The sequence below is a fragment of the Diuraphis noxia genome, unplaced genomic scaffold (assembly GCF_037042655.1).
Source record: "Diuraphis noxia isolate RWA-SAM2 unplaced genomic scaffold, SU_Dnox_SAM2 contig0010, whole genome shotgun sequence".
Taxonomy (NCBI): Eukaryota; Metazoa; Arthropoda; class Insecta; order Hemiptera; family Aphididae; genus Diuraphis; species Diuraphis noxia.
The window spans coordinates 2,129,329-2,140,324 of NW_028301720.1; positions in this window are offsets into that span (position 1 = coordinate 2,129,329).

A 10,996-nucleotide genomic window follows, 5' to 3' on the forward strand; every position below is an offset into this window, starting at 1 on the left:
ATAAAAGGTCGTAAAAAAATTTAGAAATACAGGTGATGAATCCGCTAAATATCGTCTTAAGTCATTTCTATTAAACTAATCATACTTTTTATATTTTTAACGTTAAGTTCACATTATTTTACATCTAAATCACGTGTTTACAATATATTTGGGTGAATACAAAAAATAGAAAAAAAATTTGGTAAAAAATGGTGATAATTCCGCTAAATATCGTTTAAAGTCATTTGTATTGAACTAATCATACTTTTTATATTTTTATCGTTAAGTTCACATTATTTTACATCTAAAACACGTCTTTACAATACATTTGGGTGAATATAAAAGGTCGTAAAAAAATTTTGAAATACAGGTGATGAATCCGCTAAATATCGTCTTAAGTCATTTCTATTAAACTAATCATACTTTTTATATTTTTAACGTTAAGTTCACATTATTTTACATCTAAAACACGTGTTTACAATACATTTGGGTGAATACAAAAAATAGAAAAAAAATTTGGTAAAAAATGGTGATAATTCCGCTAAATATCGTTAAAAGTCATTTGTATTGACCTAATCATACTTTTTATATTTTTATCGTTAAGTTCACATTATTTTACATCTAAAACACGTATTTACAATACATTTGGGTGAATACAAAAAATAGAAAAAAAATTTGGGAAAAAATTTGGTAAAAAATGGTGATAATTCCGCTAAATATCGTTTAAAGTCATTTGTATTGAACTAATCATACTTTTTATATTTTTATCGTTAAGTTCACATTATTTTACATCTAAAACACGTCTTTACAATACATTTGGGTGAATATAAAAGGTCGTAAAAAAATTTTGAAATACAGGTGATGAATCCGCTAAATATCGTCTTAAGTCATTTCTATTAAACTAATCATACTTTTTATATTTTTAACGTTAAGTTCAAATTATTTTACATCTAAAACACGTGTTTACAATACATTTGGGTGAATACAAAAAATAGAAAAAAAATTTGTTAAAAAATGGTGATAATTCCGCTAAATATCGTTAAAAGTCATTTGTATTGACCTAATCATACTTTTTATATTTTTATCGTTAAGTTCACATTATTTTACATCTAAAACACGTATTTACAATACATTTGGGTGAATACAAAAAATAGATAAAAAATTTGGTAAAAAATGGTGATAATTCCGCTAAATATCGTTTAAAGTCATTTGTATTGAACTAATCATACTTTTTATATTTTTATCGTTAAGTTCACATAATTTTACATCTAAAACACGTCTTTACAATACATGTGGGTGAATATAAAAGGTCGTAAAAAAATTTTGAAATACAGGTGATGAATCCGCTAAATATCGTCTTAAGTCATTTCTATTAAACTAATCATACTTTTTATATTTTTAACGTTAAGTTCACATTATTTTACATCTAAAACACGTATTTACAATACATTTGGGTGAATACAAAAAATAGAAAAAAAATTTGGGAAAAAATTGGGTAAAAATGGTGATAATTCCGCTAAATATCGTTTAAAGTCATTTGTATTGAACTAATCATACTTTTTATATTTTTATCGTTAAGTTCACATAATTTTACATCTAAAACACGTCTTTACAATACATGTGGGTGAATATAAAAGGTCGTAAAAAAATTTTGAAATACAGGTGATGAATCCGCTAAATATCGTCTTAAGTCATTTCTATTAAACTAATCATACTTTTTATATTTTTAACGTTAAGTTCACATTATTTTACATCTAAATAACGTGTTTACAATACATTTGGGTGAATACAAAAAATAGAAAAAAAATTTGGTAAAAAATGGTGATAATTCCGCTAAATATCGTTTAAAGTCATTTGTATTGAACTAATCATACTTTTTATATTTTTATCGTTAAGTTCACATTATTTTACATCTAAAAAACGTGTTTACAATACATTTGGGTGAATACAAAAAATAGAAAAAAAATTTGGTAAAAAATGGTGATAATTCCGCTAAATATCGTTTAAAGTCATTTGTATTGAACTAATCATACTTTTTATATTTTTATCGTTAAGTTCACATTATTTTACATCTAAAACACGTATTTACAATACATTTGGGTGAATACAAAAAATAGAAAAAAAAGTTTGGGAAAAAATTTGGTAAAAAATGGTGATAATTCCGCTAAATATCGTTTAAAGTCATTTGTATTGAACTAATCATACTTTTTATATTTTTATCGTTAAGTTCACATTATTTTACATCTAAAACATGTATTTACAATACATTTGGGTGAATACAAAAAATGGAAAAAAATTTGGGAAAAAATTGGGTAAAAAATGGTGATAATTCCGCTAAATATCGTTTAAAGTCATTTGTATTGAACTAATCATACTTTTTATATTTTTATCGTTAAGTTCACATAATTTTACATCTAAAACACGTCTTTACAATACATTTGGGTGAATATAAAAGGTCGTAAAAAAATTTAGAAATACAGGTGATGAATCCGCTAAATATCGTCTTAAGTCATTTCTATTAAACTAATCATACTTTTTATATTTTTAACGTTAAGTTCACATTATTTTACATCTAAATCACGTGTTTACAATACATTTGGGTGAATACAAAAAATAGAAAAAAAATTTGGTAAAAAATGGTGATAATTCCGCTAAATATCGTTTAAAGTCATTTGTATTGAACTAATCATACTTTTTATATTTTTATCGTTAAGTTCACATTATTTTACATCTAAAACACGTCTTTACAATACATTTGGGTGAATATAAAAGGTCGTAAAAAAATTTTGAAATACAGGTGATGAATCCGCTAAATATCGTCTTAAGTCATTTCTATTAAACTAATCGAACTTTTTATATTTTTATCGTTAAGTTCACCTTATTTTACATCTAAAACACGTGTTTACAATACATTTGGGTGAATACAAAAAATAGAAAAAAAATTTTGGAAAAAATGGTGATAATTCCGCTAAATATCGTTAAAAGTCATTTGTATTGACCTAATCATACTTTTTATATTTTTATCGTTAAGTTCACATTATTTTACATCTAAAACACGTATTTACAATACATTTGGGTGAATACAAAAAATAGAAAAAAAATTTGGGAAAAAATTTGGTAAAAAATGGTGATAATTCCGCTAAATATCGTTTAAAGTCATTTGTATTGAACTAATCATACTTTTTATATTTTTATCGTTAAGTTCACATTATTTTACATCTAAAACACGTCTTTACAATACATTTGGGTGAATATAAAAGGTCGTAAAAAAATTTTGAAATACAGGTGATGAATCCGCTAAATATCGTCTTAAGTCATTTCTATTAAACTAATCATACTTTTTATATTTTTAACGTTAAGTTCACATTATTTTACATCTAAAACACGTGTTTACAATACATTTGGGTGAATACAAAAAATAGAAAAAAAATTTGGTAAAAAATGGTGATAATTCCGCTAAATATCGTTAAAAGTCATTTGTATTGACCTAATCATACTTTTTATATTTTTATCGTTAAGTTCACATTATTTTACATCTAAAACACGTATTTACAATACATTTGGGTGAATACAAAAAATAGAAAAAAAATTTGGGAAAAAATTTGGTAAAAAATGGTGATAATTCCGCTAAATATCGTTTAAAGTCATTTGTATTGACCTAATCATACTTTTTATATTTTTATCGTTAAGTTCACATTATTTTACATCTAAAACACGTATTTACAATACATTTGGGTGAATACAAAAAATAGAAAAAAAAGTTTGGGAAAAAATTTGGTAAAAAATGGTGATAATTCCGCTAAATATCGTTTAAAGTCATTTGTATTGAACTAATCATACTTTTTATATTTTTATCGTTAAGTTCACATTATTTTACATCTAAAACATGTATTTACAATACATTTGGGTGAATACAAAAAATGGAAAAAAATTTGGGAAAAAATTGGGTAAAAAATGGTGATAATTCCGCTAAATATCGTTTAAAGTCATTTGTATTGAACTAATCATACTTTTTATATTTTTATCGTTAAGTTCACATAATTTTACATCTAAAACACGTCTTTACAATACATTTGGGTGAATATAAAAGGTCGTAAAAAAATTTAGAAATACAGGTGATGAATCCGCTAAATATCGTCTTAAGTCATTTCTATTAAACTAATCATACTTTTTATATTTTTAACGTTAAGTTCACATTATTTTACATCTAAATCACGTGTTTACAATACATTTGGGTGAATACAAAAAATAGAAAAAAAATTTGGTAAAAAATGGTGATAATTCCGCTAAATATCGTTTAAAGTCATTTGTATTGAACTAATCATACTTTTTATATTTTTATCGTTAAGTTCACATTATTTTACATCTAAAACACGTCTTTACAATACATTTGGGTGAATATAAAAGGTCGTAAAAAAATTTTGAAATACAGGTGATGAATCCGCTAAATATCGTCTTAAGTCATTTCTATTAAACTAATCGAACTTTTTATATTTTTATCGTTAAGTTCACCTTATTTTACATCTAAAACACGTGTTTACAATACATTTGGGTGAATACAAAAAATAGAAAAAAAATTTTGGAAAAAATGGTGATAATTCCGCTAAATATCGTTAAAAGTCATTTGTATTGACCTAATCATACTTTTTATATTTTTATCGTTAAGTTCACATTATTTTACATCTAAAACACGTATTTACAATACATTTGGGTGAATACAAAAAATAGAAAAAAAATTTGGGAAAAAATTTGGTAAAAAATGGTGATAATTCCGCTAAATATCGTTTAAAGTCATTTGTATTGAACTAATCATACTTTTTATATTTTTATCGTTAAGTTCACATTATTTTACATCTAAAACACGTCTTTACAATACATTTGGATGAATATAAAAGGTCGTAAAAAAATTTTGAAATACAGGTGATGAATCCGCTAAATATCGTCTTAAGTCATTTCTATTAAACTAATCGAACTTTTTATATTTTTATCGTTAAGTTCACCTTATTTTACATCTAAAACACGTGTTTACAATACATTTGGGTGAATACAAAAAATAGAAAAAAAATTTGGTAAAAAATGGTGATAATTCCGCTAAATATCGTTTAAAGTCATTTGTATTGAACTAATCATACTTTTTATATTTTTATCGTTAAGTTCACATTATTTTACATCTAAAACACGTCTTTACAATACATTTGGGTGAATATAAAAGGTCGTAAAAAAATTTTGAAATACAGGTGATGAATCCGCTAAATATCGTCTTAAGTCATTTCTATTAAACTAATCATACTTTTTATATTTTTAACGTTAATTTCACATTATTTTACATCTAAAACACGTGTTTACAATACATTTGGGTGAATACAAAAAATAGAAAAAAAATTTGTTAAAAAATGGTGATAATTCCGCTAAATATCGTTAAAAGTCATTTGTATTGACCTAATCATACTTTTTATATTTTTATCGTTAAGTTCACATTATTTTACATCTAAAACACGTATTTACAATACATTTGGGTGAATACAAAAAATAGAAAAAAATTTGGGAAAAAATTGGGTAAAAAATGGTGATAATTCCGCTAAATATCGTTTAAAGTCATTTGTATTGAACTAATCATACTTTTTATATTTTTATCGTTAAGTTCACATAATTTTACATCTAAAACACGTCTTTACAATACATTTGGGTGAATATAAAAGGTCGTAAAAAAATTTAGAAATACAGGTGATGAATCCGCTAAATATCGTCTTAAGTCATTTCTATTAAACTAATCATACTTTTTATATTTTTAACGTTAAGTTCACATTATTTTACATCTAAATCACGTGTTTACAATACATTTGGGTGAATACAAAAAATAGAAAAAAAATTTGGTAAAAAATGGTGATAATTCCGCTAAATATCGTTTAAAGTCATTTGTATTGAACTAATCATACTTTTTATATTTTTATCGTTAAGTTCACATTATTTTACATCTAAAACATGTATTTACAATACATTTGGGTGAATACAAAAAATGGAAAAAAATTTGGGAAAAAATTGGGTAAAAAATGGTGATAATTCCGCTAAATATCGTTTAAAGTCATTTGTATTGAACTAATCATACTTTTTATATTTTTATCGTTAAGTTCACATAATTTTACATCTAAAACACGTCTTTACAATACATTTGGGTGAATATAAAAGGTCGTAAAAAAATTTAGAAATACAGGTGATGAATCCGCTAAATATCGTCTTAAGTCATTTCTATTAAACTAATCATACTTTTTATATTTTTAACGTTAAGTTCACATTATTTTACATCTAAATCACGTGTTTACAATACATTTGGGTGAATACAAAAAATAGAAAAAAAATTTGGTAAAAAATGGTGATAATTCCGCTAAATATCGTTTAAAGTCATTTGTATTGAACTAATCATACTTTTTATATTTTTATCGTTAAGTTCACATTATTTTACATCTAAAACACGTCTTTACAATACATTTGGGTGAATATAAAAGGTCGTAAAAAAATTTTGAAATACAGGTGATGAATCCGCTAAATATCGTCTTAAGTCATTTCTATTAAACTAATCGAACTTTTTATATTTTTATCGTTAAGTTCACCTTATTTTACATCTAAAACACGTGTTTACAATACATTTGGGTGAATACAAAAAATAGAAAAAAAATTTTGGAAAAAATGGTGATAATTCCGCTAAATATCGTTAAAAGTCATTTGTATTGACCTAATCATACTTTTTATATTTTTATCGTTAAGTTCACATTATTTTACATCTAAAACACGTATTTACAATACATTTGGGTGAATACAAAAAATAGAAAAAAAATTTGGGAAAAAATTTGGTAAAAAATGGTGATAATTCCGCTAAATATCGTTTAAAGTCATTTGTATTGAACTAATCATACTTTTTATATTTTTATCGTTAAGTTCACATTATTTTACATCTAAAACACGTCTTTACAATACATTTGGGTGAATATAAAAGGTCGTAAAAAAATTTTGAAATACAGGTGATGAATCCGCTAAATATCGTCTTAAGTCATTTCTATTAAACTAATCATACTTTTTATATTTTTAACGTTAAGTTCACATTATTTTACATCTAAAACACGTGTTTACAATACATTTGGGTGAATACAAAAAATAGAAAAAAAATTTGGTAAAAAATGGTGATAATTCCGCTAAATATCGTTAAAAGTCATTTGTATTGACCTAATCATACTTTTTATATTTTTATCGTTAAGTTCACATTATTTTACATCTAAAACACGTATTTACAATACATTTGGGTGAATACAAAAAATAGAAAAAAAATTTGGGAAAAAATTTGGTAAAAAATGGTGATAATTCCGCTAAATATCGTTTAAAGTCATTTGTATTGACCTAATCATACTTTTTATATTTTTATCGTTAAGTTCACATTATTTTACATCTAAAACACGTATTTACAATACATTTGGGTGAATACAAAAAATAGAAAAAAAAGTTTGGGAAAAAATTTGGTAAAAAATGGTGATAATTCCGCTAAATATCGTTTAAAGTCATTTGTATTGAACTAATCATACTTTTTATATTTTTATCGTTAAGTTCACATAATTTTACATCTAAAACACGTCTTTACAATACATTTGGGTGAATATAAAAGGTCGTAAAAAAATTTAGAAATACAGGTGATGAATCCGCTAAATATCGTCTTAAGTCATTTCTATTAAACTAATCATACTTTTTATATTTTTAACGTTAAGTTCACATTATTTTACATCTAAATCACGTGTTTACAATACATTTGGGTGAATACAAAAAATAGAAAAAAAATTTGGTAAAAAATGGTGATAATTCCGCTAAATATCGTTTAAAGTCATTTGTATTGAACTAATCATACTTTTTATATTTTTATCGTTAAGTTCACATTATTTTACATCTAAAACACGTCTTTACAATACATTTGGGTGAATATAAAAGGTCGTAAAAAAATTTTGAAATACAGGTGATGAATCCGCTAAATATCGTCTTAAGTCATTTCTATTAAACTAATCGAACTTTTTATATTTTTATCGTTAAGTTCACCTTATTTTACATCTAAAACACGTGTTTACAATACATTTGGGTGAATACAAAAAATAGAAAAAAAATTTTGGAAAAAATGGTGATAATTCCGCTAAATATCGTTAAAAGTCATTTGTATTGACCTAATCATACTTTTTATATTTTTATCGTTAAGTTCACATTATTTTACATCTAAAACACGTATTTACAATACATTTGGGTGAATACAAAAAATAGAAAAAAAATTTGGGAAAAAATTTGGTAAAAAATGGTGATAATTCCGCTAAATATCGTTTAAAGTCATTTGTATTGAACTAATCATACTTTTTATATTTTTATCGTTAAGTTCACATTATTTTACATCTAAAACACGTCTTTACAATACATTTGGGTGAATATAAAAGGTCGTAAAAAAATTTTGAAATACAGGTGATGAATCCGCTAAATATCGTCTTAAGTCATTTCTATTAAACTAATCATACTTTTTATATTTTTAACGTTAAGTTCACATTATTTTACATCTAAAACACGTGTTTACAATACATTTGGGTGAATACAAAAAATAGAAAAAAAATTTGTTAAAAAATGGTGATAATTCCGCTAAATATCGTTAAAAGTCATTTGTATTGACCTAATCATACTTTTTATATTTTTATCGTTAAGTTCACATTATTTTACATCTAAAACACGTATTTACAATACATTTGGGTGAATACAAAAAATAGAAAAAAAATTTGGGAAAAAATTTGGTAAAAAATGGTGATAATTCCGCTAAATATCGTTTAAAGTCATTTGTATTGAACTAATCATACTTTTTATATTTTTATCGTTAAGTTCACATTATTTTACATCTAAAACACGTCTTTACAATACATTTGGATGAATATAAAAGGTCGTAAAAAAATTTTGAAATACAGGTGATGAATCCGCTAAATATCGTCTTAAGTCATTTCTATTAAACTAATCGAACTTTTTATATTTTTATCGTTAAGTTCACCTTATTTTACATCTAAAACACGTGTTTACAATACATTTGGGTGAATACAAAAAATAGAAAAAAAATTTGGTAAAAAATGGTGATAATTCCGCTAAATATCGTTTAAAGTCATTTGTATTGAACTAATCATACTTTTTATATTTTTATCGTTAAGTTCACATTATTTTACATCTAAAACACGTCTTTACAATACATTTGGGTGAATATAAAAGGTCGTAAAAAAATTTTGAAATACAGGTGATGAATCCGCTAAATATCGTCTTAAGTCATTTCTATTAAACTAATCATACTTTTTATATTTTTAACGTTAATTTCACATTATTTTACATCTAAAACACGTGTTTACAATACATTTGGGTGAATACAAAAAATAGAAAAAAAATTTGTTAAAAAATGGTGATAATTCCGCTAAATATCGTTAAAAGTCATTTGTATTGACCTAATCATACTTTTTATATTTTTATCGTTAAGTTCACATTATTTTACATCTAAAACACGTATTTACAATACATTTGGGTGAATACAAAAAATAGAAAAAAATTTGGGAAAAAATTGGGTAAAAAATGGTGATAATTCCGCTAAATATCGTTTAAAGTCATTTGTATTGAACTAATCATACTTTTTATATTTTTATCGTTAAGTTCACATAATTTTACATCTAAAACACGTCTTTACAATACATTTGGGTGAATATAAAAGGTCGTAAAAAAATTTAGAAATACAGGTGATGAATCCGCTAAATATCGTCTTAAGTCATTTCTATTAAACTAATCATACTTTTTATATTTTTAACGTTAAGTTCACATTATTTTACATCTAAATCACGTGTTTACAATACATTTGGGTGAATACAAAAAATAGAAAAAAAATTTGGTAAAAAATGGTGATAATTCCGCTAAATATCGTTTAAAGTCATTTGTATTGAACTAATCATACTTTTTATATTTTTATCGTTAAGTTCACATTATTTTACATCTAAAACACGTCTTTACAATACATTTGGGTGAATATAAAAGGTCGTAAAAAAATTTTGAAATACAGGTGATGAATCCGCTAAATATCGTCTTAAGTCATTTCTATTAAACTAATCATACTTTTTATATTTTTAACGTTAAGTTCACATTATTTTACATCTAAAACACGTGTTTACAATACATTTGGGTGAATACAAAAAATAGAAAAAAAATTTGGTAAAAAATGGTGATAATTCCGCTAAATATCGTTAAAAGTCATTTGTATTGACCTAATCATACTTTTTATATTTTTATCGTTAAGTTCACATTATTTTACATCTAAAACACGTATTTACAATACATTTGGGTGAATACAAAAAATAGAAAAAAAATTTGGGAAAAAATTTGGTAAAAAATGGTGATAATTCCGCTAAATATCGTTTAAAGTCATTTGTATTGAACTAATCATACTTTTTATATTTTTATCGTTAAGTTCACATTATTTTACATCTAAAACACGTCTTTACAATACATTTGGGTGAATATAAAAGGTCGTAAAAAAATTTTGAAATACAGGTGATGAATCCGCTAAATATCGTCTTAAGTCATTTCTATTAAACTAATCATACTTTTTATATTTTTAACGTTAAGTTCACATTATTTTACATCTAAAACACGTGTTTACAATACATTTGGGTGAATACAAAAAATAGAAAAAAAATTTGTTAAAAAATGGTGATAATTCCGCTAAATATCGTTAAAAGTCATTTGTATTGACCTAATCATACTTTTTATATTTTTATCGTTAAGTTCACATTATTTTACATCTAAAACACGTATTTACAATACATTTGGGTGAATACAAAAAATAGAATAAAAATTTGGGAAAAAATTTGGTAAAAAATGGTGATAATTCCGCTAAATATCGTTTAAAGTCATTTGTATTGAACTAATCATACTTTTTATATTTTTATCATTAAGTTCACATTATTTTACATCTAAAACACGTCTATAC